The 25,808-nt window shown below is 35.1% G+C and overlaps 1 protein-coding gene across 5 annotated transcripts in view; it reads left to right on the top strand.

Annotated features, from left to right (window-relative positions):
* Positions 1–25,808, top strand: part of LOC140670956 (uncharacterized) — a 251,243-nt gene that overhangs the window by 9,323 nt on the left and 216,112 nt on the right. The gene's annotated exons all lie outside the window — the stretch shown is intronic.

Below are 25,808 nucleotides of genomic sequence, written 5' to 3'. Positions count from 1 at the left end.
TTTCTTGATTTCTAAAAAAATATTATTGCTCATACAAGTATACTCTTATAATTATACATGTATATTTTGGATATTCGCGTCGACCATTTAATTATTTTAATAATTATTAGCATGATGATGTTTACACATACCGATAATATCACATTATTATTTGGTAGATGTAGGAAAATAAAATTGTTTTCTCCTTGCGAAATAAATCCTGCTGTTTGCATTCAATCTATTCAAAATCGTTACTAAATATGGCAACTAGATTTTTTTTTTGAATTATCTGCCGGCGCGTGCCCGGAGCAGTCCTTTTGCACAACTTCCGTCGTTCTCATTCGATAGATGATATATGCCAGCAGCGACGCAAATAGACACGTCGCCCGGTTTTAGTTGGAACGATTCACTCGCGCGAGACGTCCTCGTGATGACAGTTCGACGTGTTACATCCGGACGTCCCCTTTTTCACTGTAATTCCGTATCTCGGCGCCGCTACGAGCCGCTACGCCGCGCGGAAAAGCGATGAAAAATGTGAAAAACGAAAAGCCCTTTCACGTGATGTCGCGTAACTTTCGTATAGCGTTATGTAACTGCGATCTCGTACCGGCGACGCTCGTATTCGTACTCAAATCACAGATATTCCCCTTGATATTCCCTTTATGATGCAATCATATGTAATACATTAATTTTTATACAATTTTATTGTTGCATTTTTTACAATGATTGCGATTTGTTAAGAAAAAAAAAATTCATTTCCAAAGACAGAAGCTCTGGTAAAAATTTTCAAACAAATATTGAGTTTTATACATATGGATAATATGAATGCGAAATAAATTCCTTTTCTTCTTTAGTAAACTTTACTTGGATTTATTGATTCTTTAATTTTTTCATGATACTTCTCCATGTATTTATTCTTCAAATTCAGATATATCACTTATGAAAAATTAAAGGTGATGAGTGTATATATAATAGGATTTTTATTTATATAACCGTTTGAAATTTTATCTTGTAAAATAGACTCTTATGTGTGTGCATAAAAACATATATATCATCAAACAATGGTTGTCGAGAAAAAAATTCGAAAACGGTTTTTTTATATTATTGTATGTATATGTATACATACAGTATTTTACAAGGAGATTATTTTTAAAAATTGACAAAAAATTTTCTCATTGATTTAAAAATTGTTTTTGCTATGTCAAATAATGTAGTAATATTTTTTTAATAAATTATACATTTAATGCATTAGCAGTTAGCAGTAGCGAGAAGAAAGAGTGTTCAATATAAGAATTTATTTCAATATATCCTTATATTTTTTTATTACAATATTAAATTAAATTATCTAATTACAATATTAAAACTTCTAAATACTATTAAAGCAAAACAATTCAGAAAATATTCTTTTCAACTTCTTATATACATCCAATAAATATGTACATTATTTTTTTGGAAGAAAAAATAAAAAAAGATCAATAAAAAAAAAAAATAAAATCAATCTTCGAATTCAAAGATTAGAAATTCAACTCTACGAAAAACGGGATTTCTTTTAATTTACTTATTTTGGATAGGAAATATTCCATATCGGAAAACTGTCTCCACTTTTACCAGATAGCACATGCAGCGAGCTGCCTCTCTCGGGCTCGGAGATTCACTGCGCGTCGGATGGAATTTTCCTGAAAACTTATCTCGAAGAGAGATAGAGCACCGCCGATCTTTCTATTTTGAATTCAGGCAGTGCGTATTTACCGCGTGTCTCAGCGCGATTAACTCGTAGGGAAAGTAGAGCGTAGCTGGTTTTGCGATTAAATATGCACGATTTGAGGCGAATGTAAAGTAGCGGCGAGGGACGCGCGAGGGTCGAACCCCGGAGTCCGTTACGTTGACGATAGACACACCCTCGGCATCTGGCTCGGTAGGGTTCAAGGGCGAAATGCTTTGCCACGAACCACGACAGAACGACGTTGATTCAAAGGAGCGACAACGAGCTTGCTTATCTTCTCTCTCGAGGGTTCCTAGATGCTCCGCTTACGCTTATGAAGTCTGATCGCGTGAGATGCTTCTTCTCTCTTTATCGTCGACACACCTTTCTGGGGTGCAAAGAGGATTCCACTTAGAGCAAGCTTCTTAGGCAATTGTTATGAAACGACACCGGTGTCAGATATTCGATGCTTGCGATGATAAACGAGATACAGTCGCTTAATCGAAATTTAGACAAGTGCAGCAATTTGTCAAAATAGACTGATTGTTCAAGTTTTTTTCATTATTTTTGATTTTTTTAATATTCGCTATTTTTTTTATTTTTTTTTTTTAATTTATAGATTGTGACACATATTATATCTCCATTATTTTAATTATTTTTTCTTTTCTTTTCATTTAGAAATTTAAATACATTTACGTATATATTAGCCCTCTTTGTACAAGAATTTTCAGAAATACTTATTATAGACTTTTTAATTTGACTGACGATGCGCTATTCGAAGAAATTTGTCGCTGCTTCGCTCTTTAAGCATTTAAAATGGTACAAGGGAAGAAAGGCGCTTCGTTACGTTTGAGCTTTGTAAGGATTTACCGGCTCCTTTTATATGAGAACGAGTTTCCCTCTCGAATGTAATCGGGCACTGATACGTACATGCGCAAACTGTATTTTACGACAAGCTTCATTATGCGCCGCGTACGCGACAGCCGGAATTATATTGATATAACAACGTAACTGGTCTAATTATTGGGGAATAATTCAACGATCGGTAATAATAATTATTGTAACGCCGTTGTAGCAATATTCACGGGGAGAGAAGGCAGCCAGTGCAGTATTAATCAGCCAGGATGCTGTTGGGTGGTCTGCATTATTGCGTACACACAGGGATAGGAATTATATATCTGTGTGTTAATTCAATAACCGCCGCTCTAGTTGACCAACAAAAATACACAATTCGCCATTATTGACGTATAAATTGTTACGAACAATATATTTGTCACATTAGTAAATTATTTTAAGTGTATTTAAGGAGTTGACATAAAGTAAAATATATAAATTGCAAAAAAAATCAGTTTTTTTTTTTAGCAATATTTTGTTTGTTATCAAAACAATATGAAATGTAATAAAAGTGACAGTATATACACACACACATACAATCTTTAATAATATTAAGTATTATTTGCTGTTAGTATAAATTTGAGAGTAAATTATATTTTATTTGTAAAAAATTACAAAATTTATGTATATTTTTTTTATGAATTTTTTCAGAAATCAATTTTGTGACATTTTAGCAGCATATAAACATAGAAGACTTAAATTAGTTCCTTCTTCTTTAATTATATAATAATAATAGGATTTTTTTTTTATTTTAACAAAATGATTCCAGTCCACGAAATTTTAAAAACGCATGCGATTATTGCGCGATGGCAAGAATCCTGGTCCACCCGATTTAAAGTAAATACCGGTTTCGCACCTGCTCAAAGGGATGAGGCGGAATGCGGAGAACGCGCGCGCGGCTCTCGTTGAGGGGATCGTTGAAAAATCTCGATCCCTCATCCAACTCATTAAGGATACGGCATGACGTAGGGCGTTTACCTAATTTAAATATTCCCCTTCGGTCCCGCAAGGGATCCCCAGAGTTTTCTAATTTAACCGCGGTGGCTCGCGCGTCTGTCGTCCTTCCCCCTTTCTGCGCTCGTACCTCAGGACTCGTTAAAGTCCATTAAGCGGTGAAGAAAAGACGGGCGAACGAGGAGAAAGAGGGACGGGGGTATCGCAGGTGCCTGCTTCCCTTGCTGAGACGCAGGTGTTACCAAGGCTTTTTTCTTCGTAAGATTGCATCGGACATCACGTATGCCTCTCGCGCTATTCTGTGACACTTTTCGAACATCGCAATGTACGTAGCGTATCACCTATCCATTATGAGTCGTTCTATGACAAATCTAAAGTTTACTAAATTTAAGAGACACAGTTCTCGCATAGTAGAGCATCATACGAAGAAAGATGACATTAGGAAATAAAATTTGACAGTATGTTTTTTAATGTTTTTTTATTTAAGAATAAATGTGTTAATACACATATACATATACATTCGTACAACTGGTGACAGTTTTGTTTAATCTATATTTTTTTATATGTAAATACATATACTGCTTTTAAAATAATATACGAATGTCATTGTTATTAAATAGCACACACACACACACACACACACACACACACACACACACACATCAAGCTTTTAATTTATTATATTTAAAATATATTAATAGCGTATTGTGAATGAAATAATTCAATTATTTTGTTTAGTTGATTTGCCATTTTCAAGACAAAATATGTGTATGTTATTCTATTAGAAAAAAAAAATGAAAAGAGACGAAAAACCAATATAATGATATGTTTTGTAACGATTTCCGATCGAAAATAATTTAATGATATCGAGTGTTCGGACAATTCATTTTGAATATACTTTTCGATAGGAGCAAAAATATTGGCAGATAATTTCAGATTCCTTTAACAATATAACAATAATTCATATACAAGATAATATATGTAATTTTGAAATATATCTATTTCATTTTTTTTTTTTTTTGCATTAAATCTTATTGTTAGATGATACATTATCATGGTTTTATTTATTTTATGTAAAATCCTTTAAATGAAACCTTAATAAATTATTACAATGTAAAAATGTATTTTTAATTATCTAAATGTTGGAAAGAACAGGTAAAAAAAACATTTATTAGCAAGTAAACTGTAAATAAATATAATAGAATAGTTTAGAATTATTTATTTTCCGTTAATTTTATATAGAAAACTGTACATGACGGTTAAAACATTGATTGATTTACATGATTATCAAAGAACTCGAATTTTGGTCATCATCGTTCATCAAATCCCTTTTGTATAGCTGTCGAGAGAGCGAGATCTAGGGTGACTGAATCACCCTACGGTTGCATTCCCAAGTTAATGTTCCTCCTACCCAATTGGCCAATCTGAGGATTAATGTTAGCGATCGCATCAAAGAGAGCGGTTGTTTATCGAACGCCGAATAAGTGTCGCGGCATTTTCGACATTTCGCTTTCGTCTCTTTCGCTATCTACCTCGTGGAAGATTCGTCGCGTCATCCTCGCACAAATGAGCGAGCTCATGCGCGCGGCTTCTCCGTACAATGGCCGCGCGCGGTCGTGCAAAATACTGTGTACAAGGCGCGGAAATGCGGCGGGAGGAAGGAAGCAGATTCCATTTGCGGCTAAATGACTGATGCGTTCGCGTGTTGCGCGTCACGTTATGACTCTGGACGTGCGATGATATATCGCCGTAACCATCGCATACACGTTCGTAGGCGAGCGAGTGCGCGCGCGTGTGTGTGTGTATTAAACGTGTGCGCGAGAGGATGTGTGCGTTAACGCGTACATTTACGGGTAAACCACGAGCCCCAGGGCCGTAACAAGAAGCTCGCATTTCAGAGCGTTTAATCATGCTGAAGTATTTCGAAGAGTTTAATGAAGACAAATAGGTATGATATTGTTTACTCAGAAATACGTGCGACGATTAATGCGGGAGTTTAGGCGCGATAATTAAAAGGAATTTGGATGGTTGGAGCCCCGGATGGGCAATTTTTCGTTCTGATTTTTCTAAATGATAAAGGATATTTTTTTTATATAAAACGTTATTTGTCACGTCGCATACGTTAAAGTAAGCAAAAGAAGAAATTAAATAATAATTAATTAAAATGTTCGAAAACTATATATAAATGTATATTTATTCATAATTAATGGACTTTGAGTTTTAGTTGTAATTATTTTAAAAACAAATAATGGATTTTAAAAATTTTGTTTGTTTATTTTTGCAATTTGTATTTCTCAAAATTCCAAAATATAAACAACATTTTTATTTCGCTAGATAGTTCACTAGTTCAGAGGATTAATAAACGTAAAATCTTGGTCGCCGTTGTAAATTGGGTAGTTTTCGTGTCGAGTGTTGCGAGTATAGTATAACAATGCTCGGTCAGCATTATGAAATTCACGAAAGTACATAGTTGTGCTGTGTTGTCGGGACGACGAGTTTGGTCATCGTCTACGATATTGACGACGGTGTTGGCTCTCGTTGTTGACCGGAAGACCCGGTATACGATGTTGGCCAGTGTGTATTACACATACACACACACACGCACACACACATATATATATATATATATATATATATATATATATACATGTACACAAGTAAAAGGTGCGCAATTTGAATGTCGGCCTCGGTGGTGGCGCATCACCGCGAGATTACTCCATTATATCTCATAGACAATAGAAACCGCTTACCTGCCCGTAAATGGCTTCGTCTACCGCGAGAAGACGACCGGTTTTCTCCTTCTCGCTCTTTAACCTCTCTGCTACGCTCTATTCCACCCGCCGTTTTGCCCCTCTGTGTATTTCGCGCATCTCGTCCCCTTTATAATTCCGATTTACTTATTGTTCGAAGATATACTTTGCGGCGAAACACGATAAAAAGTTATTCGTTTCATCTAATAATATTTTCCTCTCGCGACTACATAATTGTCTCATTATCAGTTTTATACGCATGTATTAACTTTTATATCTACTGATTTTTTTTATACTTGCGTTATGAACAATAATACGTAATTTTTGATTTAAGATGAAAATTACAGTATCAATTTAGTTAAATACAGTTTTCAATAAATTTCTTTATTTGCGTATACTGACATATCGACTTTCTAAAGATTGTCCAACATTACAATAAATTACTATTTTTCAAGGAAAATATGTACATTTATCTCGTTAGTTATTGACGGAAAATATAACTTTAAATATATCATCTGCTTCTCTTGCTACATTTTACACGTATACATACATATGTTAATATGACATATATATAAAGTCATATTAATTGATTACATTAATATTATTTTATATTAACGTTCTACAATTAAATATCTGCATTGAAATAAATTATAAGCTATATGATTATAAACCACACATAATCATGTAATATAAGTAAAAACACATTATATATATATATATATATATATATATATATATATATATATATATATAATGCATACGTATACGAAGTGTCTTCTGTATCAGTATAATAATATACGAAATCATTTTAATGAAAATACAAACTTGGATTGAACTAAATTTCGGAAAAATATTTAAAGATACATGTACGCATATACACATCTATATGTATATAGATGTACATATACTTTTATGCGAATATATATATATGCCTACATTCTTTTGTAGTTCCCACGAGTTTCGTTTTACCATATCGAATAAATCGTGTTCCGTCCCTTTCTTGAACAGCCGCCGCTCTTTTATCCAACGACGTTCTCTCGCCGAGCCTGACGCGCTTCGCGGTCTCCCACTTTAACCACCCTCTCTCATCCTCCCTTCTTGTCGTATATTCTCTTTCTCATCGATCGTCTCTCGTCAAAGCTTCCCTTTCCATCCGCCCTAACATCGTTACGATATCGTCGCGTGCTCCCGAGACACGTTCGACACGGGTTCGGAGTTGTTTGAAGGTGTCTGGAAGGGGAGGGGGATGGCAGGAACAGGGGAACAACGGTAATCGGGAGTGGGAGCGGTTGTAATCACGCGGGGATGCGACCGCACCCCTCATTGCACGATTGATGTGACACATGCGCCAGCTTTATGATGACGGCTTAAATACATCTTCTCCTTTAATTGAATCGACATTAATCAAATTTCGATTAAACCAGCGCTCGAAGCAGACAGAGTGAAACGTATAGAGAAAGGATGCAAGACGTTTACTTGATTTAAATAGTTTCCGCAATTTAATTGAGAATTATAAAATATCTGTAAAGAGAAAACAAAAAACAGAAATTTTATTGTTTTATAAATTGAGATTTATCATCTTTTATATTTATATTATTGACTATATTTTTTATGACTTGGAATTGGTAAATGTGCAATTTCTCGTGCAAATATCTCAGGTTTTACAAATCAATATAAATTAAGCTTGATTCGCAAATTAAACTCAAGTTGTAGTATTGCTAATGTTTTAAAAAAAAAAATCTAATCATTTTTCGCTTTAATCTCGCCCGTTAAGAATTCACCGATAGGTTTACTACTTACAATTTAGTGACAGTTTTCATTGGGCCGTATCTATTTGTTCTCGGGAGACTATGTTTCGGGAAAAGGGGCAGCCGTGTGCATCTTTGACTGAATTGCTCGTGAATTGTTGAACGGGGTTCGCGATGTTTCGATGTTTCCGACGCGGAAGATCGAGAGAGCATGTCGCAAACAGCGAATGCACGAAACACGAAACACGTGCCGCTACTCTCAATCTGCCGGTGCAACACGAGCGAGGTGACTGTGCCGCCGTTGAATTTTGTACGTAATTTGTGGTTACCCTTCTACACGCGCGTTCTCGGTCGATGCACGATATAGATCTTCGATGACCTCGTGTTTTAGCGAATACTATCTCATGACATAATTCTGGTGACTGTCTCGAAAATTATTTTTCTAAAAATAACTCGATCCACAGCAGTCCATTATTTTTAAGGAAGAGAGCTTGATCAAGACTATTAAAGTTCTTTTTTATTAATTCTGCTGAATTTTTCAGTTGCTTTTTAATGCTACTTAATTACAACTTTTACTATTGCAATAACAAATTTATATATGAATTTTCAAAAATAAATTTAACGCAAATAAAATACCTAAATGCAATAACAAAATAAAATATGTATAAAAAAGACTTTAAAATATTTGATAGAAATTACATTTCGATAATATTGTTATGTAATATATTTTTAACTAGATAGGTACACTAGAGTCAATTAATCCGATTGCGATATTCAAATACCGAAATTTTGATCTAATCGATTCCGATTAAGTTGATTGAATATGTTGCGAGATATTTTTAATTTTTTCACATTTTATAATCCTTGATGTCATTTTTGTCGCAACACAATTTTGTATTAATAATCAAGATGTCTCTTTATTTTAAACTTATGGTCTGGAAGATATTTCCGTTTTTTTATGATTTATTCAAAAGCTAGTCGCTTTTCCATTCTCTCGTGGCCCGATACACATTGAGGTTTTCTTCTGTGATTCTCGATATGCTGCTGTAATGGCAGCTTCGTATCAATAATCAAAACCTGTCTTAGTCCACCCTTATAAATCTGCTATCGTTCTTTATTTATTCAATAGTCCTCGCTCGCTTTTCGGTTTACCCTCGTAGCAGGGATGCCGCTGAGGCGTCTCCGTACGCCATTGCGCGAACGTGGCGGCTGCATGGTTCGTCCTTGGTTGTCCTGCCGAGTGCACGGCCCGGCGTCCCTCTGGAATATTAATATGACGCGAAATATTATAAGCCACGACAGTCGACGCCGTGGGAATACTAAATATTATCCCGCGGAAGCTCCGGCTGGCCGGTCTACTACTCCCGTCGCACCGCTGCTGCTTGTATTTTGCTCTTGGCAGCAGCCCGCAGGACATGCAGCAGTCACGAAACGCGATGATAAACTGACTTTGGCGCGTCACGACGACGTGGCCGCAAAAAGCTTGTGCGCGATCTCGCGATCGCGCGTCTCAGGAATTCGCGATTCCCAGCTTCCGCGGAGAACGATCGAACGATCCCAACTTCTGCTCACCGCGAAACGGCGCGGCGCTTTTTGCATCTGTCATTTGCGCGGGGCGTGATTTATCGCTCGTATTTTCCGAGCTGAGCTTCGGCAAAGGGTATTAGACGATATCCTCCGTCGCTTTTTGCGCTTTGGTCGGTTCTCCGTTCGCTCGCGTATATCACTCGGTTTGTATTATTATATTCGCTATTGCGGTTTTGTCGAAATTAGACACTTTACATTCCCATCGCCTGGTGTCATGGTTCACCATGAGTTAAACTATAGTTGCTTGTGCACCTAACTGCAGAGAAGTCCGGCTTTCTTGTATATCGGAAGAAACTTATGTTAGATTACGTAACATGACCATAGTCTGAAATCGAATGAGATTCAAGATTCCATTTTAGATTCCTACATCGTGATTATAATCTATTGCGCTGGAATATTTTATAAATTAATAGCGAATTATTACAATTATAGTTATAGGTTACAAAATCATTACCTAATGTATTACATTTCCCTATAACTCAAACGGAATTTTACCTTTTATGGGTATCATACACTGTTTTTATCCAAAATTATTAGATATAATCGAGTCGATAAATATTATATTTCTTCAAAGAATACTTTTTATTCGTCTGAAACCGATACTTACGGCATGATAAGAGTTACGACGTGTGTTGTTCAATATAGTGACATGAATACGATCCCGAGCATCGATCCGTACGACGAGATAATCGGTGATAACGTTACCAGCGCAAGATGACAGAATGGGCGCGTAAGTTAGACTGACGCGCTAACGCGACATTTATTGGACGGCGGCCGCTATCGCTGCGCATACCTCGGTTAACAGGTCGTTTTCTTTAATGGCCAGATAAACCGACGAACAAGTGATTATTGCCTTGCTTCTTCGCAGTCGACATGAGATCGCGAGAAGCGCGGAGGAAGTTTTATTGATCCCTCGTGATTTCTTCAAATAATCCTAATATATTATTGCAATAAACGTTCTTGATTTTATATTACTTATATAACTTTGATTCGTCCTTCTATAAGTGAATGATAGTACCCTATTTAGAGAAAAATGTTTAAAATAGATTGAGCAATTTAATTAGATTTTAGAAGATTTTTACTTTTATTGTTTCTATAAAATATCCATTGATTTAAAAAATTGAAATAATATTGCAAATTGAGTCACGAATAGTGCCATAGGCTTTTTAATTATAAACATATTTTCTACACAGTTTGAAACTAAAAATAAAATTCTAACTGATATATGTATAATAAGATTTTTAGTGTAGAATTGTATATGTTGTGTGTAATATAAAAGTTTTGAAATCTGTTCGCGAAGCAGATAATAATTATATTGCATACTTTATTATAAATGCTATATTATATAATTTTATTTATTATATATTTTAAAAATATCTTCAAGTTATTCAAAAATTATTAAATTTATATTGAAAAACTTTTATTTCTTGTCAAAATATATAATATTTTAGCGCCAAAGAGATGCTTTCTCAATATCTTCCTCTCCCCTTATATATTTGTACTATAATCTATGACACTCATAAATTCGCAATGTACCATAAGCGAAATTGATACGAAATTTCTCTTCGATTTTTGGCGCGGGAAAGTTGGCGACTTGCTGCGAAAGTAGATAAAAGAATCATACGACGTATCATAATTTATGCTTCGCCGTTCCCTCGATTATTCACGTTGAATTTAACGAAAGGGTAAAAAGTAAGAATAAGTTTAACCGCACGAATCGAAATTTACTGAAATTTAACCATAATATTTAAAGATTTAAGAATTAGAATCGTTCCATTTCCCTAAGTGTAATCGATTTTCTCTGATATTACACAAGCTTTCTTTACACAAGCTATAGCATTTTATAGTGAGGATGTAAAAGTTACGTTAGCAATGATATATAGATAAAATATTTACAATGTCGTAGAACATTAAGGTAATGCATATGTTTTACGATGAAATCTGAGTATGTATTATTCTATATCTAGTTATATCACTTTTATCTGCTTTTAATTCTCTATAATGGAATTATGAGGATTAACATGATCAATTTGCTTTTGTTAAATGATGAACGTTTATATTTTATTAATGGATGCATAACCACCGTGAGATATACATTATGAGAATTATCGAATTGTATTTATGTATCTATACGTTTCTATTTTGGAGAGAAATTATTTATAACCTCATCAAGAGAAGCAATGTGTGTAGGATAAAATAATTTGGAGGAATTGATCAAATTAACTTGTTTTGATAGAAATCTCTTATAATTTCTTATTATTTTTTAGATTTTAAAAACGTACGATTTCTAATATTTTTTTATATTAATATATATGTAATATTTTGACGAGGAAAAATTCTTTTTTAAAATGATACTATGTCTAGATTGTGCGTGTATGTGTTCAAGATGATTAATGCCAGAAATACGAGTGAAGGAAAACAATTGTCGAACGTGACGTGAGAAGAAAACTTGAGACAATCGTTAATATCGCTGATCGCGCAATATGTGGTAATGATATTTTCTCGAGAAAATTCCAAGGAAAGTAACAGCAAAGAATTAATTTTTGATGTCCTTTCTCGGAGATTTTTAGCAAACTCAATTCAATTATTGAAATCTTATATCTCGATTATAAACTCTTTGATAAAGTCGAATGTTTCTTTACGAAAAATTTGATCTAATAATAGAAATCACACACAAATAAATATATGAATTTTATATAAAATCAGATATTTATGTTTAAAAAATGAATATTTTTTCTTACCGAAAATACGTTGTAAAGCATGATATATCCATTGTACCTGCGTCACACGCGCAAAGATTGCTTTGATTTTCAAAATTATTGAACGGATGCAAATATTATCGGCGAACGGAACAATTTTCATCGTTCACGCAAACTCTAACATTATCGTCAAGCGTCAAATGTACGAAACTTTGAACATAGGTGCATGTTATGCAAAAGACGTAGCGACGAAGCGAAAAGGGAGAGGAAGGAAGTGGTCGAAGTAGAAAGAAGCTAGCAATGGCAGCATCAGGAATGGCGGCGGGTGCTTGCTGGTCGTTAGGCAGCGTCGTAGTAAAATTAATTACGCCTCGAAACTGTCTTAATTAAAAATGTGTCCGCGCCGCCCGTCGGCCTTGCTCGTTCTCCAACTCTGCAGCCCCCCTTCCCCATCCCCTTCGTCTCTCTTCGCCTTAACCTCCGTCACCTCTCGTTCTTCTACTCTCTCTCTCTCTCTCTCTCTCTCTCTCTCTCGACGTAATATTCAGCCACCATCTCGGTTCCCATCAAGGAGGTCCCTTGCCTCCCTCCCTTCCTCCCTCCCTCCCTCTCGCTCTCCTTTCACGCCATCACGCGTCCTATACGTCGTATTCCCGTCGTTGCACCCTTATTATCTACTCGGTCGCGAGCATAAGCGTACCGCCATGAATATTATGTCATTATGCAATCTCGCGGCACATGCAACGCGTCGTGTGCCTCACGCGGCTGCACCTTGCGCCGACATTGCAGCGACGTTCGCTATTACATTCGACGTAGTTGCCACGTACTTAGGGCTGGTTCTCCGTGTGTTTTGCTATAATGTTCTCGAGACGCTTTCACGAACCGCCTTTAGAGTCCGCGAGCACCTTTAATCTATGCGCGTTGATGCTATGAGCGCTATGCTACGCTTAGAGTAGGTCGCTTTCCTTGCAGCGATTATGCGAAATACGATCTTATACTTGGTGTATTTAGAGAGGTACATTTCCTTGTAATTTTGTTAATCTTACTATTTATTACAAATAACATTGTAATTTTCACATTACTTTATTACTCTGATGCTTTGAGTTTTTGTTAGTAATTTTTTACGGAAAAAAAAAAGATATAATTCTGATATATGATTTAGAAAAAAGTATATATCGAACGAGCGACGATTTATTCTTTTTGATATGACTTTGATTGGGCTTACGAGGGAAAAACTACCTCTCTAGCAGAAATTACTGTAATCGTTGGCGCGGTTGTTTAGAAAAAAAAAAAAAAGAAGAAAGAAAAAAAGACTGGAGATTTTTTTCGTGGCGCAAGCAAAGTCACGCGTCCATGAGAACGTGACCACGAGATTCGCGATAACGTTGCAACCACGCGAATCGTTGCACCGTGGCGTTCCAAACTCTCGCGTTTAACGCCTCAATTGAAGCGTTTTCGAAATGCGATCGCGGAAACTCGAGGCTGTGTGCACGATTTTTGTCTATAACAAAAGCCTTTTGTACAGCTCGGGACGAAACGCGTGATAATTAACAGCGATGCCGTTAATCACGCAATTTAGCGTATGACAATTGCTTATTTGCGGAATTATGATCTTTTGGCGAGCGCACTCGACACACATAGAAGCTGTAGTTAACGGCAGATTTGCGCGAGAAAATGCTCGTCGCCAAATTCTGCGAATAAATAGTATTATTCATCAGCGAGCGAATTATATCATAATTTGCACTTCGGGCATTTAAATCGTAATTTTCACAGCTAATTCCTCCGGCGTAATGATAATGTATGTGTTTGATGTGGCTGTAAATATAGAACGACCTGCGTTTAAACGGGAACGCGGATGTAATTTATTCATTTAAATTAGACTCTCGCAAACACATGAGCGTGCCAGAATTAATTGGAAAGTACGGATACCCGGCGATAGTTACGTTCCCCGAAATTGCGCTCTCTGGATCAACTTATAGTTGCAAGCCTTTTGCGCTTTCAGAACCAAAATAATTTCCCGTATAGCCGATTGTTGAGTACGCGTAGCGGGATGTTGACGTAGAATTAAAACAATGGAATGTTCATAGAATGTTTAATGTTTCCTCCACAGTTTCCTACATTCAATTAAAAAAGTTTGAACATGTCAAGCGAATATTATAAACGTGAAGAAAAGATTTAAAAAAATCTGTCGGATTATTTTAAACGGTCTTATTTTACTATTAGTGTAAAAATAAGCAATTCAGAAAACTTTGACAGATTTTTAATATTTTTCTGTTTTCTTAAATTTTAGCTAATTTCTTTAAATTAAAAGTGCGCGCACATCAATATTAGTAAATAATTTAAAACACACATTATTCTAAGATAAAGGATATGATTTTCTAATAAATTATTTAAAAAGATTGATTTAATTTGGTTTAATTTATACGTGAAAACCAATTATTTTGAAATTATATCTCTTTGTTATACATTATTAGTTTAAAACGATTATATATAAGCTGAGCTAGGAACATATGTCGTTATCAAAAGTTTAAATGGTAGAGAATCTGAAAACATGTGCTCCTCTTGTTTATTGTTCTTGCGCTCCTAGATTTTCCAACTGCATTTCTCTTCAGTGAATACATACGTAACTATTATATTTCAGTGATGACGATAAAGAGAGAATTCATATTCAACTTTTGCTTTAGGTATAGATGTAAAAGCACTGATAAATTAAAATTTGAAATAAAATTCATATAACCATTTTTAATATCGTACAAAACGAAGCGAATATAATTCTGAATTCAGTTTCCAAATTATATTTTGTCTCTTCTTTTCGTACCATTATAATGACACATTCCGAAGTAAATCCTGTATAATATCTACGAAAATATATAATTTATGTTAAAATAATAATAATTATCCATCTACCCTTACAATATTCTTGTAAATTTTTTTATGACTTTTATAATATATTTGTTTAGACATTTTTATTCAAATATCTAATATCTTTTTAAAAATGATTTTAAAAATTTCATGAACATTTAATATAAAACTTTAAAAGAAAAAGAGAGAGAGAGAGAGAGAGAGAGAGATAAAAGATTAGCTAATAATATTTATACGTACTTAGTTAGTACTTTTAAATACGATTTAATTTACTAAATGAATAATTCTTAATCTCTAATCAATTTCTCATTAAAATCTTAATGAAAACAAGAGATTAAGAAGCTGTATAGCATATAGTAAATATAAATAAATAATAAATTTATTTTCTATGTTATGTTACGTCGAATATTCTCTTATAAAGTAGCTTCGTGAAATTGTTCAATTTTACTATTATCCTTCGTGCCAATCGAAATCTCGCAGCACAAACGGTAGCTTCGAAAGCAAAGTCCATAAATCCAATATTCCAGACAGGTCTCACATGCACACTGCGATTATTGACTCGAACTAAGCTAAAGGTTTTAACCTAAGGGGCAACGATCGTTACGTAACGTAGCTTGTTTAAACGCGAGCATCATTATCCTTGTCCCGAATATCAGGGAGGTCATTCTACGTACGTATCGGAGAAGGAGGAGTACGGGGCGTGGGCGAGGGCGGGGGGGGGGAAGGGGCACTCTATTATGGCGAGCTATGGAGATTTGTGCGCGAGTGACGTTTGCCTCCCGAGTTTCCAGATCGTTTCGAGCCACTTATGGCATCTCGTGCTATATAGCTCGCGCACGACCAGTGCTCTTTCGTCTTCGATCAAAGAGAGAGAGAGAGAGAGAGAGAGAGAGAGAGAGAGAGAGAGAGAGAGAGAGAGAGAGAGAAAGGAACGCAGAGCTCTATATATACGTATACATAACAGGCAGAGCCGTGCCGTGTCATTCTGAATTATTGCCTCGAGCGCGCCTTTGTCGCAGATACAGAGAGTGCGAAAAGATCGTGAAATATCTCACAGTAGGAGGGGTGATGTATCGAGAGCCTGTTTCTCCTCGATAATGTGCGCTCTAGCGTAGAGAAATTCGTTCTCTCACGCGAGAAATCTCGTTCCTGCCGGATTTGCGTAGCGCGCGACGTGTGTCGCGCGATTTCACCTGAATTATGACAACGTCGTCTGAACGGGTGCTCGAGAATATTGTCGTTTAATCTTTTAACTTTCGGCAGGACAATTTGTCGAAATACGACGAGGGTCCTGGCCTGCGCTTTTTCCTAATTCATTATTATTCTCGTCGTAGCGATTGCTAAATCGTGTAAAAGTTATAATATACTTAATTTTAATGTTGAATTTTGTATTTAAAATATGTCGTTGAATTATTCAACATTAAAAATGTACGTGTTTATAATTTTGTCAATCAACGGCTACGTGGAAAATTATAAATCTGACGAGTATCATTTTACACATGCTTTTTAGATTTCTCGAACATAGAATTATCTCGACGTTACTTTGACTTTTGCTTATATGGGACACCGATCTCTTGTACTTGTGAGACTCGCTGTACATTGCTCATTAACTTCCGCAATCAAATTGCCACTCGAGAATGCAAGTTACAGGCACTCGCGCGATCAATGATAGGTACTCGCATAGAAGGGGACCGCCGTAGGCAATCGTATTGCCCGTCGGAGCGACCATTATCATCGTTATACTTTGAAAATGTGAAGGAACTAGATACATTGTGTGATATATATATATATATATATATATATATATATATATATATAACGCTCCTTACACAAATATATACGTGTAATTACGTGTATCTCCAAGAGCAGATATCGAATGATGATATTTCGATTTTTTATTTTTTCATATAAAAAATGATAAAAATTCTTACATTTTATAACACAACAACATTATTATTAGTACAAGCGCATGTTTTTACTTCCGGTATACTATTTTACCATTGTTATTAGTGTGTATGTTTTTTTATTTATTTCAAATTTTATAGTTTTGAGAACATGGGGTTACTCAATGTATTGTTAATCCTCTATTAAATCATATATCGCTTTTAGACAAGCTATTCAAACGAATACAATAAACTGTGATTTATTATCAAAATCTGATCAATTGAGCTTTTCATAGTATAGCCAATAAATGCAGTTATAAAGAATACATATAACAATACCTTTTATTTAGGATGAAATGTAAACATCTGTTTATTATGTTTGAATCTTTCTATAAAATTGGAACAAAATGACACAAAAGAGCAGAAGATTTCTACAATGGATTGCCGTTAATTCTAGTTAATTGTGCTAAGTTCAATTGAATATAAAATTAGATTATAATTGAATCACAGCTGGGTGCATTTTTAAGTATATTTTATAATATTTATTTGTGCTAATTTTTATTATAAATGTGAATAGATAATGATAAATATTAAATTCTACTGTTATCTTTTTCGCGCAAAATATTTACGATTCATATTAAAGAAGAAACCAGATAGAAAAGAAAGATTTACCTTCCAAGTAAATTTTTTTTCGCACCATTCACGTCAACTCTATTGTTCTTACATATCATTATCCACTATATTTAATTATGATGTATATATATATATATATATATATATAATACTTCTTACACGAATATATACGTGTGATTGCGTGTGTCTCCAAGAGCAGATGTCGAATTATGATATTTCGATTTCTTATTTTTTCATATAAAAAATAATAAAAATTCCAACATTTTATAACACAGCAACATTATTATTAATACATGCGCATGTTTTTACTTCCGGTATACTATTACTATTATGAACTCTATTGTTCTTACATATCATTATTCATTATATTTAATTATGATGTATGTACATAAATACGATTTTTTATTAGAACGAATCGAAAACACAGACAGAGTTCTTTCACAAGAGTACACGCTATGATATGTACGCGAATATATATGTAAGAATAAAAATATCGCGCTCGCATTGTATGTATGTACAAATGTACATACACATCGCATAAACTGCAGTCTGGTGAATCCCGATACGGGTGTCTCGCGTATCTCTGAGCGCGCGACGCGCTTGAAATATGCACGAAACGTAAGTATGAAACGCGCGGTATATCGTATTGCGGCGCCTTTTGTTTTATGCAGAGAATGGTTTCGTCCCCGCGAGTCGCCGACGTCCGGCGCGGGTAGGCGGCGGTGAATCTCGTAACATCGGCTGACGTCGCGTTTCCCCGCGATAACGCCAGCGAATTATCTTTCCCGGCCACCCTGTCGCGGAGAACCGCGACTTTTTTGCGCCCGCGACCGCGATGTGACGGCATTAATAAGTAACATTAATAAGAACGGTCACAATGGCGAAAGAAATTACAACATGGTTTTTTACCGGATAAAAGTTGAGAGATAGGAGAGACGTTGTCTGCACGGAAGAAAGTGCCATTGTTTTTTCTTCTATATAAATTAGCTAAAGTATCTCTAGAGGAGAGTTTATATCGATAACTTTTTCATAATGAAAATTGGATGGATATTCCCATTCATTTGTCAGAACTTTTCTTTTCTTTTTCTTTTTTTTCCTTTATATTTAGCTATTTTTGGAATTAAATATTTGCAATAAGCGTTGAAGCTAATATAAAATTAATTGGAAATTTAAGTTTGATTATCTATCTATATTTTTCTCGTAAAATAATGTATCGAAGGTCTTCAATTTTTTTATTATTTTAATTAAATGTGTGTCGTATAAAATATGTGTATTTAGGAAAATTCGATCCGTTTGACAGAACTCTCTATTCGCCGACACATCGGCCATCAACTCCTAAACATCGTTGGCATGGAGTGAAAACGGCGGCAGCGAATGCTTGCTCGCGCGAGCATCGCGTCGGCTCCGCTCACGGCCAATTCCCGGATTAGTCGCGGCCGAATTAATCCCCCGTTCGCGAAGTATGCACGAACGATTCGATCAGCGATGCGAGATCCCGAAATCTCTCCGTGGCAGAGTTCGTGCTTTCGACGTCCACGTTGGCAAGGGTCGGCTCGGTGGCCGGGGCCGGGATCGGGGCGCGCAGGAGGTGGAGGAGGAAGAGGTGGAGGTCGACGAACGCGCACGAGCGTGGTGGGTGCAGGGTTAGCAATGCGTACCTGTCAAGAGCAGAGACCCGCTTTGCCCACCCCGCGCTCTCGTTCGCTTACCTGCCCTGCTTGCTCGCATTTCACCTGATCCGCTCACTCGCGTGTCGCTCGAGCGTGCCCGGTGTGTTGATACTCGCATCGCGTCGCACGCGGGTTACATATAACCGGTCACTCTTCCTTATCTATCTGCTTTCTCTCGAAGGGGAAAACGGATCGCGTTGCGATTTGTTCGACTGGAAAATTTGTCACTGCCGTTGCCTCCACGTTGCGCCGCCGTCGCCGTCGCCGTCGTCGTCGTCGGGAAACGACTGCTTGGCAAGCATTTTCGCTTGTTTGTTGACTATAACGCGAGTACGAAGGTAAACCGGTAGCTTGCGACTTTATTCGCTTGGAGACTAATAACGATCCGAGTTTAATGGCGATCGATATTCGATTGTAATAACGTCGGGCGTGCAAGTGCAAGCTATTACGCTCACGGTTAGTTTTACGAAGAGACAGGGGTGAAATTGGGCGGAAGGTCAACCGAGAATTTTGCATGGCACACTTAATTTTGCAGCGACAGCGCGTAAACAATACATGATCATCATCCGTAAATTTGATATATAATAATAATATATATGTATATAAAAATCTCTATTCGTATGCAAATGCACGAACGAAATGTCTCGTACGGTATGTAATTTACGCGCTTGCAATCGCTTATTTACTTCCGGTATATGCGAGCAAAGGTTGATCGTTACGATTAACTTTTAAAATGTATTATAATAAAAAAAAAAAACTCTTTAAAATTTTACGAAAATTTATAAAGATTAAAATTGTGAAATATACAAAGTAATACAAAAGTTTATTAATTAATTAATTTATTCATTCAAGTTTGGAGAGATAATAAGTTTTGTATAAATATATATATATATATAACATTTTGTATAATTTTGTCAACATTTTTTTATTTTAATACTACTTTGATATTTATTTAAAATAATAATCTAAATCTCCTCTCTGATACCATTTCAATAACGGTATTGGATATTTCTTATTCGGGAATAATTTATTCTAACAAATCAATCTTCCATCTCCGAAACAAGATCAAATATTTTCCAATCGTTAAAATTAAACGATGATTTTGCCGGCAATAAAGTAACACGCCGGATGAAACAACTGGTGCCAGCAATAAACTTTGTCGCATACAAGATCGCGACAGTTTCGTTATTCCCTCAAGGATTTTACGGGTTTTCCCATAGCGTTTCACGGTAGAAAAAGAATTAAGTCGCTCACACAAGCGTTCGACCGAGATAAAAGTTGTCCGATAATCCGGTGACGTCTGGTATACGAAACGAGTCGGTTATTGTCTTCGTTCTGTAACCGTCCCATTTGATGAAGGGCGTATCGTAGGCTCAACCGATTTTTTTTCTCGCGCGAGAAATGTATCTGTTGTGGCGATTCTTACGAGAAAGCGTATCGTCGTCTGTCGACGAGACGAGGAGAAGTGAGGAGAGACGGACGTTGAGGACGGAGGTTGAAGTCGATGGATGGAGTCGAGGGAACATCGATAAGGGGAGAAAGAGAGAGAGAGAGAGAGAGAGAGAGAGAGAGAGAGAGAGAGAGAGAGAGAGAGAGAGAGAGAGAGTATCGAGAAATTTCTGAAATACCATGGTCCATGAAATGCACTCGCTCTGCATTCGTACATGGTTTCTTCTCTTCTTCCATGCGTCGCATCTGCTTTTTATTCTATTACGATTATAGTTATTTTATAATGTGCAAACAAAAAAAAAAAAAAAAAAAAAGATTAGACAATTAATTAATTAAAATTTTTCAATTAGAAAAAAACAATTAATTAAATGACTTTTTGCGATTTATTGTTTCCTTTATTTTACGCAAAAAATCGATCTTACGTTTTAATAAGATATTTACGTGATATATATAAAAAACAGACTTAAGATTGCATTGTAAAAAGAATCACTAAAAACATTCATCAAAGTTAAAAGCATCGCGTTTAAATATTTCTTTTCGTAGACCTGTTAATTATTGAAAATGATAAGAAGCTTTTGACACCGGTTTGTGATTGTCAACGCGTTGTTTGGGGAGTAACGTCGACATCATCCTGGTGAATCTTCTGCGAATTGATACAGACCTAAAGCTGGAGGGGTATATTAATCTGGGTATTACAAGACTATCGTTCTGTATTCGGGAGAGTTATCAAAGAGGGTATTAGAGGACCGCAGCTAGACCCTTCCTTTCGCTCTGATAAGTACATTCGCTCTTCATGTTTCTTAATGCCGTAATCTGTGAGTTTTCTCAACTCTTATTTCTTTCAATGCTCAAAAAACTGTAAATAAACAAACTATAAAATAATTTTTCTGCATCTATTTATTTATTATTAAAACTAGTTTATTATAACATTCGTATGAAAAAGGAATTTCTTTCTTTTTTACAATAGCACACATATATGTATAGTATGATTGCATTATCTTGTGTTGATTATTTTAATCAATAAGTCAATTTTAAATACAACATGTTTAATAAAGTTTTTTCAGAAGTAATATAATATTCAAGAAAAAAAAAAAAATATATATATATATATATGCACGCAGAGTTTTTAACACAACTTGTTAAGAAAGTACTTTTAAATACATCTTTTGTGTTTTGGAATTTTTTTTATTAAAAATTGAATTTGCTATTTTATTTGAAGTTAGTATGAAATATTTTTTTGTTTGATTACATTTAATAATATTAAAAATCAAAATCAATACAGGTTTGTTATTTGAGAATACATATGCACGCACATTTATAAATGTTAGTCTACAATGTTATTGTTTTTTCTTGCATGTTTGCAAATTTACTCGTATTCGCCATCACGTCAAAATTATTCACATGGTTGAGATATACTGAAAATTCGTGTGATATCGCGGTCTGGCGCGCAGAAAAGAAAAGGGAAAGATTGGATGTTGAAGGAGAAGATCCAGGTGATAGCCCCGAAAGTTTTTTACGCCTTCGCACGCACGTTACTGGTAGCTCGGAACGATCCGCCGACACACAGCTGTTGGCGTTCGGTGGTGGACGATAACGGTAATCCAATTTTTCGGAATAATATTTGTCTTGAAGATCGACGACTAACGTTGTGCGACGACGCTGCTCGACGCGTGTGTATGTACATATATATGCGTGTGTGTGCGCTATACGCGCTGCTCTATTTCTGTCGTTGATGTCTTTCATTTTATTTTTTTAATTCATTTGCGATATTAGATGCAGAAGTCAAATTAACATCAAGAATTGTGTAATTATAAAAATAATTATAAATAGAGATAAAGATCCAACATTAAAGAGGTTTGACAAATAAAAATTTAAAAGTATTTAAATTGAAAATAATTATATTTCTAAACTAATTTAAAAGTGCACTTTACGTTGACGAAAAATTAATTTAATATTTAATTGTTAAAATAATTAATATTGGAAATATTTATTATTGCTTAAAAATAGTGAGATCGGAGTGTCGTAGTATATATTGAAAATAAATTTAATTTTTAAATAATATTCTCTTTTATTATTACAATAATGAAGACAATTTTTTTAGAAGCACGTACTGGAAAAATATAAAGAAAAACTGCATTTTTGTAGATACATTATAGAATAACGGCAACCTCTCGTGATGAAATAAATCAAATAATCTGAAAATATACGTGTAGCTCATGAAAATGTTTTTGAATATTTTTTTACGGAATATTATTTTACGTAATTTCAAAATACTGACGAATTTTATTGATAAAAATTTATCACAAGCACACGAAGAAAGATTTGCTATTGTGACTTGTAGGAAAGACAAAGGAAAGATAAAGGAAAAGAAATTTATAGATTTTTTTGTCTAGTTAACAAGTTAAAAGTAGTTGATCTTTTTTCTTTTTCGTTAATTCACTTTCTTGGTTTGGTGCTTTTATAATATGAATGGCTATTCTCGAACGTATTTCGTTATCTTATCTTAACAATATGATAAAGTATTAAGAGAAATAATACGCTTCGCTATCGAATTTTTCATGAGACAGGATGACAAAAACAAAGATCGTTTTTCCCTCATCATTAGCGGACATGTAAAAATGTGTGTGGATTTAAAGCAAAAATTTAAAATCTTAGTTTTAATCCATAAAACATATGTAAATATAAAATTTATAATATTTGTTACATAAATAGATTGTATATTATCGAGTCTTTTTGATATTCAGATTATGCAATCTTTCTTGTATATCTCTGTGTATTATTCATTACATTATAGAGTTCGACATTTAAAAGGAAAATAGTATTAAATATATATTTTTCAGCAAACGATCGCAGGCAACAAAAATGGTACTCGGTCAACGTTCGCTTTCAGTGCCGATTTCTCGTTTCTCGGTACGCGAACTTCGCGAATAAAATTATCGTTAGAGAATTCGTCAACCGATAGAACCGACGACAAACGGGCAAAGTCGAGCGTCAAGCCAGTTTCTCGTCTTCAGTGAGTTTCCGTGAGTGCGCTACGCGATTTGCATACAAAGACGAGAACTCGACATCCCTTCGCGCGACCTTTTACATCAGGCAGAGTGGATGTCGTTTTAGCCATTGTTCGTATATCGATTTTAAAGAGACGTTTTTATTGCGTCGCGGAATCGGCTGCGCCTTTGCGACATTATTTTATTGCTGGTATTTTGCCACGGAAGTGAATTTAGCCGATCCAAAATAAAACAAAGATTACATATCGATTAGCAAGAATTTTGTGCCACATCAAGTGCGCACATAACGTTGATATTTTGTCAAATAATAATGAAAAACGTTAAAAATTGCAATTGTAATTTACATATAAATTAAATAATTATTTACTGATATAAACAATTTTAAAAATGTAGCGATTATTTTAACATTTGAATTTATTTGTAAAGCTTTATTTCATAATATTTAATTTCGAAATATTATTCCAGAGAAAGGAAAAGTTTTAACAACTGATAAACGTAAGATGTATTAAAATTTTGCTTGTAAATATGATAATGTTTACTTATAAACGTAGATAAATATCAAGAATACTGAAATAACGATGCCAAAATATCATTACCTTGTTAATTTATGCGTCATATGCACGTTAATTTCCTGCCCATTGAATAATTATGTAAGTAGCGTGAATACGCCATGTCCGAATGGATAAGCAATTTCAAAAAAGCAATTAATGCGTTAAATTCTCATATTCGCGTACCAATTTTAGATCGTAATAAAATTAGGAACGGTTCTCCCTCTTTTCCTTTTCTCACTACATGAAATTGTTTCATTAAATAGTTTATTTAATAGCTCAATAAAATCTTATAAATTTAAATTAAATAGCATTTAAAATATTTTCACAATTTGTTATATATTTATTTGCATTTATTTTTCCAATCATTAGCAAATGATAAACAAGTAATTAGTAAATGATTTTCTCTCTGTTATATGTAAGTATGTACAAGATCTCTCTCTCTGTCTCTCTCTCTCTCTCTCTCTCTTTCTCTTTAGTATAGAAAAAAAATAAAACCATCCAGGAGAAATAAATAATTAAAATACGAATACTCGGAAAGAATCCTTTCGAGTTCTTTAGTTCCACTGTACTTTACTTTAACGTTTTTACAATTTGCGGAATCCCTTCGACGCCATGTTAGGAACAACCGACCTCTGTAGAGTCAGACGAAAAATCGGATCTGGGATACGTGCCCGAGCAAATTCGCGCGCGCGCATTTTCACAGTTGTATGTGTGTGTGTGCGAGAAAAGTCCAGGAAAAGAGAGACTTTCAACGTAGGGAACACCGTCGTGCTGTTCGTAGGTTCTCGTGGAACGAAAAGACACGCTCGACTAATTTTCTCGATGCGCTCGGCTGGTCGATCGACGTCGATTTCGAGTGGGCGGGAACTCGTAACTTTGCGAGAGAACGCGGTCCGGGAGGGTAGAGGAGGGCGTTTGAATTCATGACTGTCGTAAATATGTTAATACTTCGTAGCTACCCCCGTTGTTGACAGGGTGATTTTCAAAGACGCGCGAGAGGGCATCTTTCTATAGATATTCCTTATATTGAGAGGCACATTGTGAACGGGCGAATTGCATCGTCAATTTAACGCCGTAGCCGTAGAGCATCGAAAACTTCTTATGAAGTTCGGTATTTATTGCCTATTCAAAGCGCGTTCGATGATGCGTTTTTCTATTGTCACTGGGTTTATGTGACTTTTCGATATAGCGCGACACTCTGTCAACGTATTTACGATGCCGCTATCAATTGTAACTGGAACTGCTATCACATTTTTAAATTGCTATGATAAGTTGACGAGTAGACAATAATAAGTATTAGTATAAATAATTACAATTTAGAAATAAATAATGAAAGAATGATAATAATAAACTAATTTGTATATTAAAATATTCTTTCATTATTAGTGATGCGTTTAAATATTTCATCTTTATTGAATTAATAGCAGCCGGTAATACAA

This window comes from Anoplolepis gracilipes, chromosome 11, assembly GCF_047496725.1.
Source record: "Anoplolepis gracilipes chromosome 11, ASM4749672v1, whole genome shotgun sequence".
In the NCBI taxonomy this organism is placed as follows: Eukaryota; Metazoa; Arthropoda; class Insecta; order Hymenoptera; family Formicidae; genus Anoplolepis; species Anoplolepis gracilipes.
The sequence above is the reverse complement of the archived record's forward strand: the minus strand, read 5'-3'. Positions and strand labels throughout refer to the sequence as shown.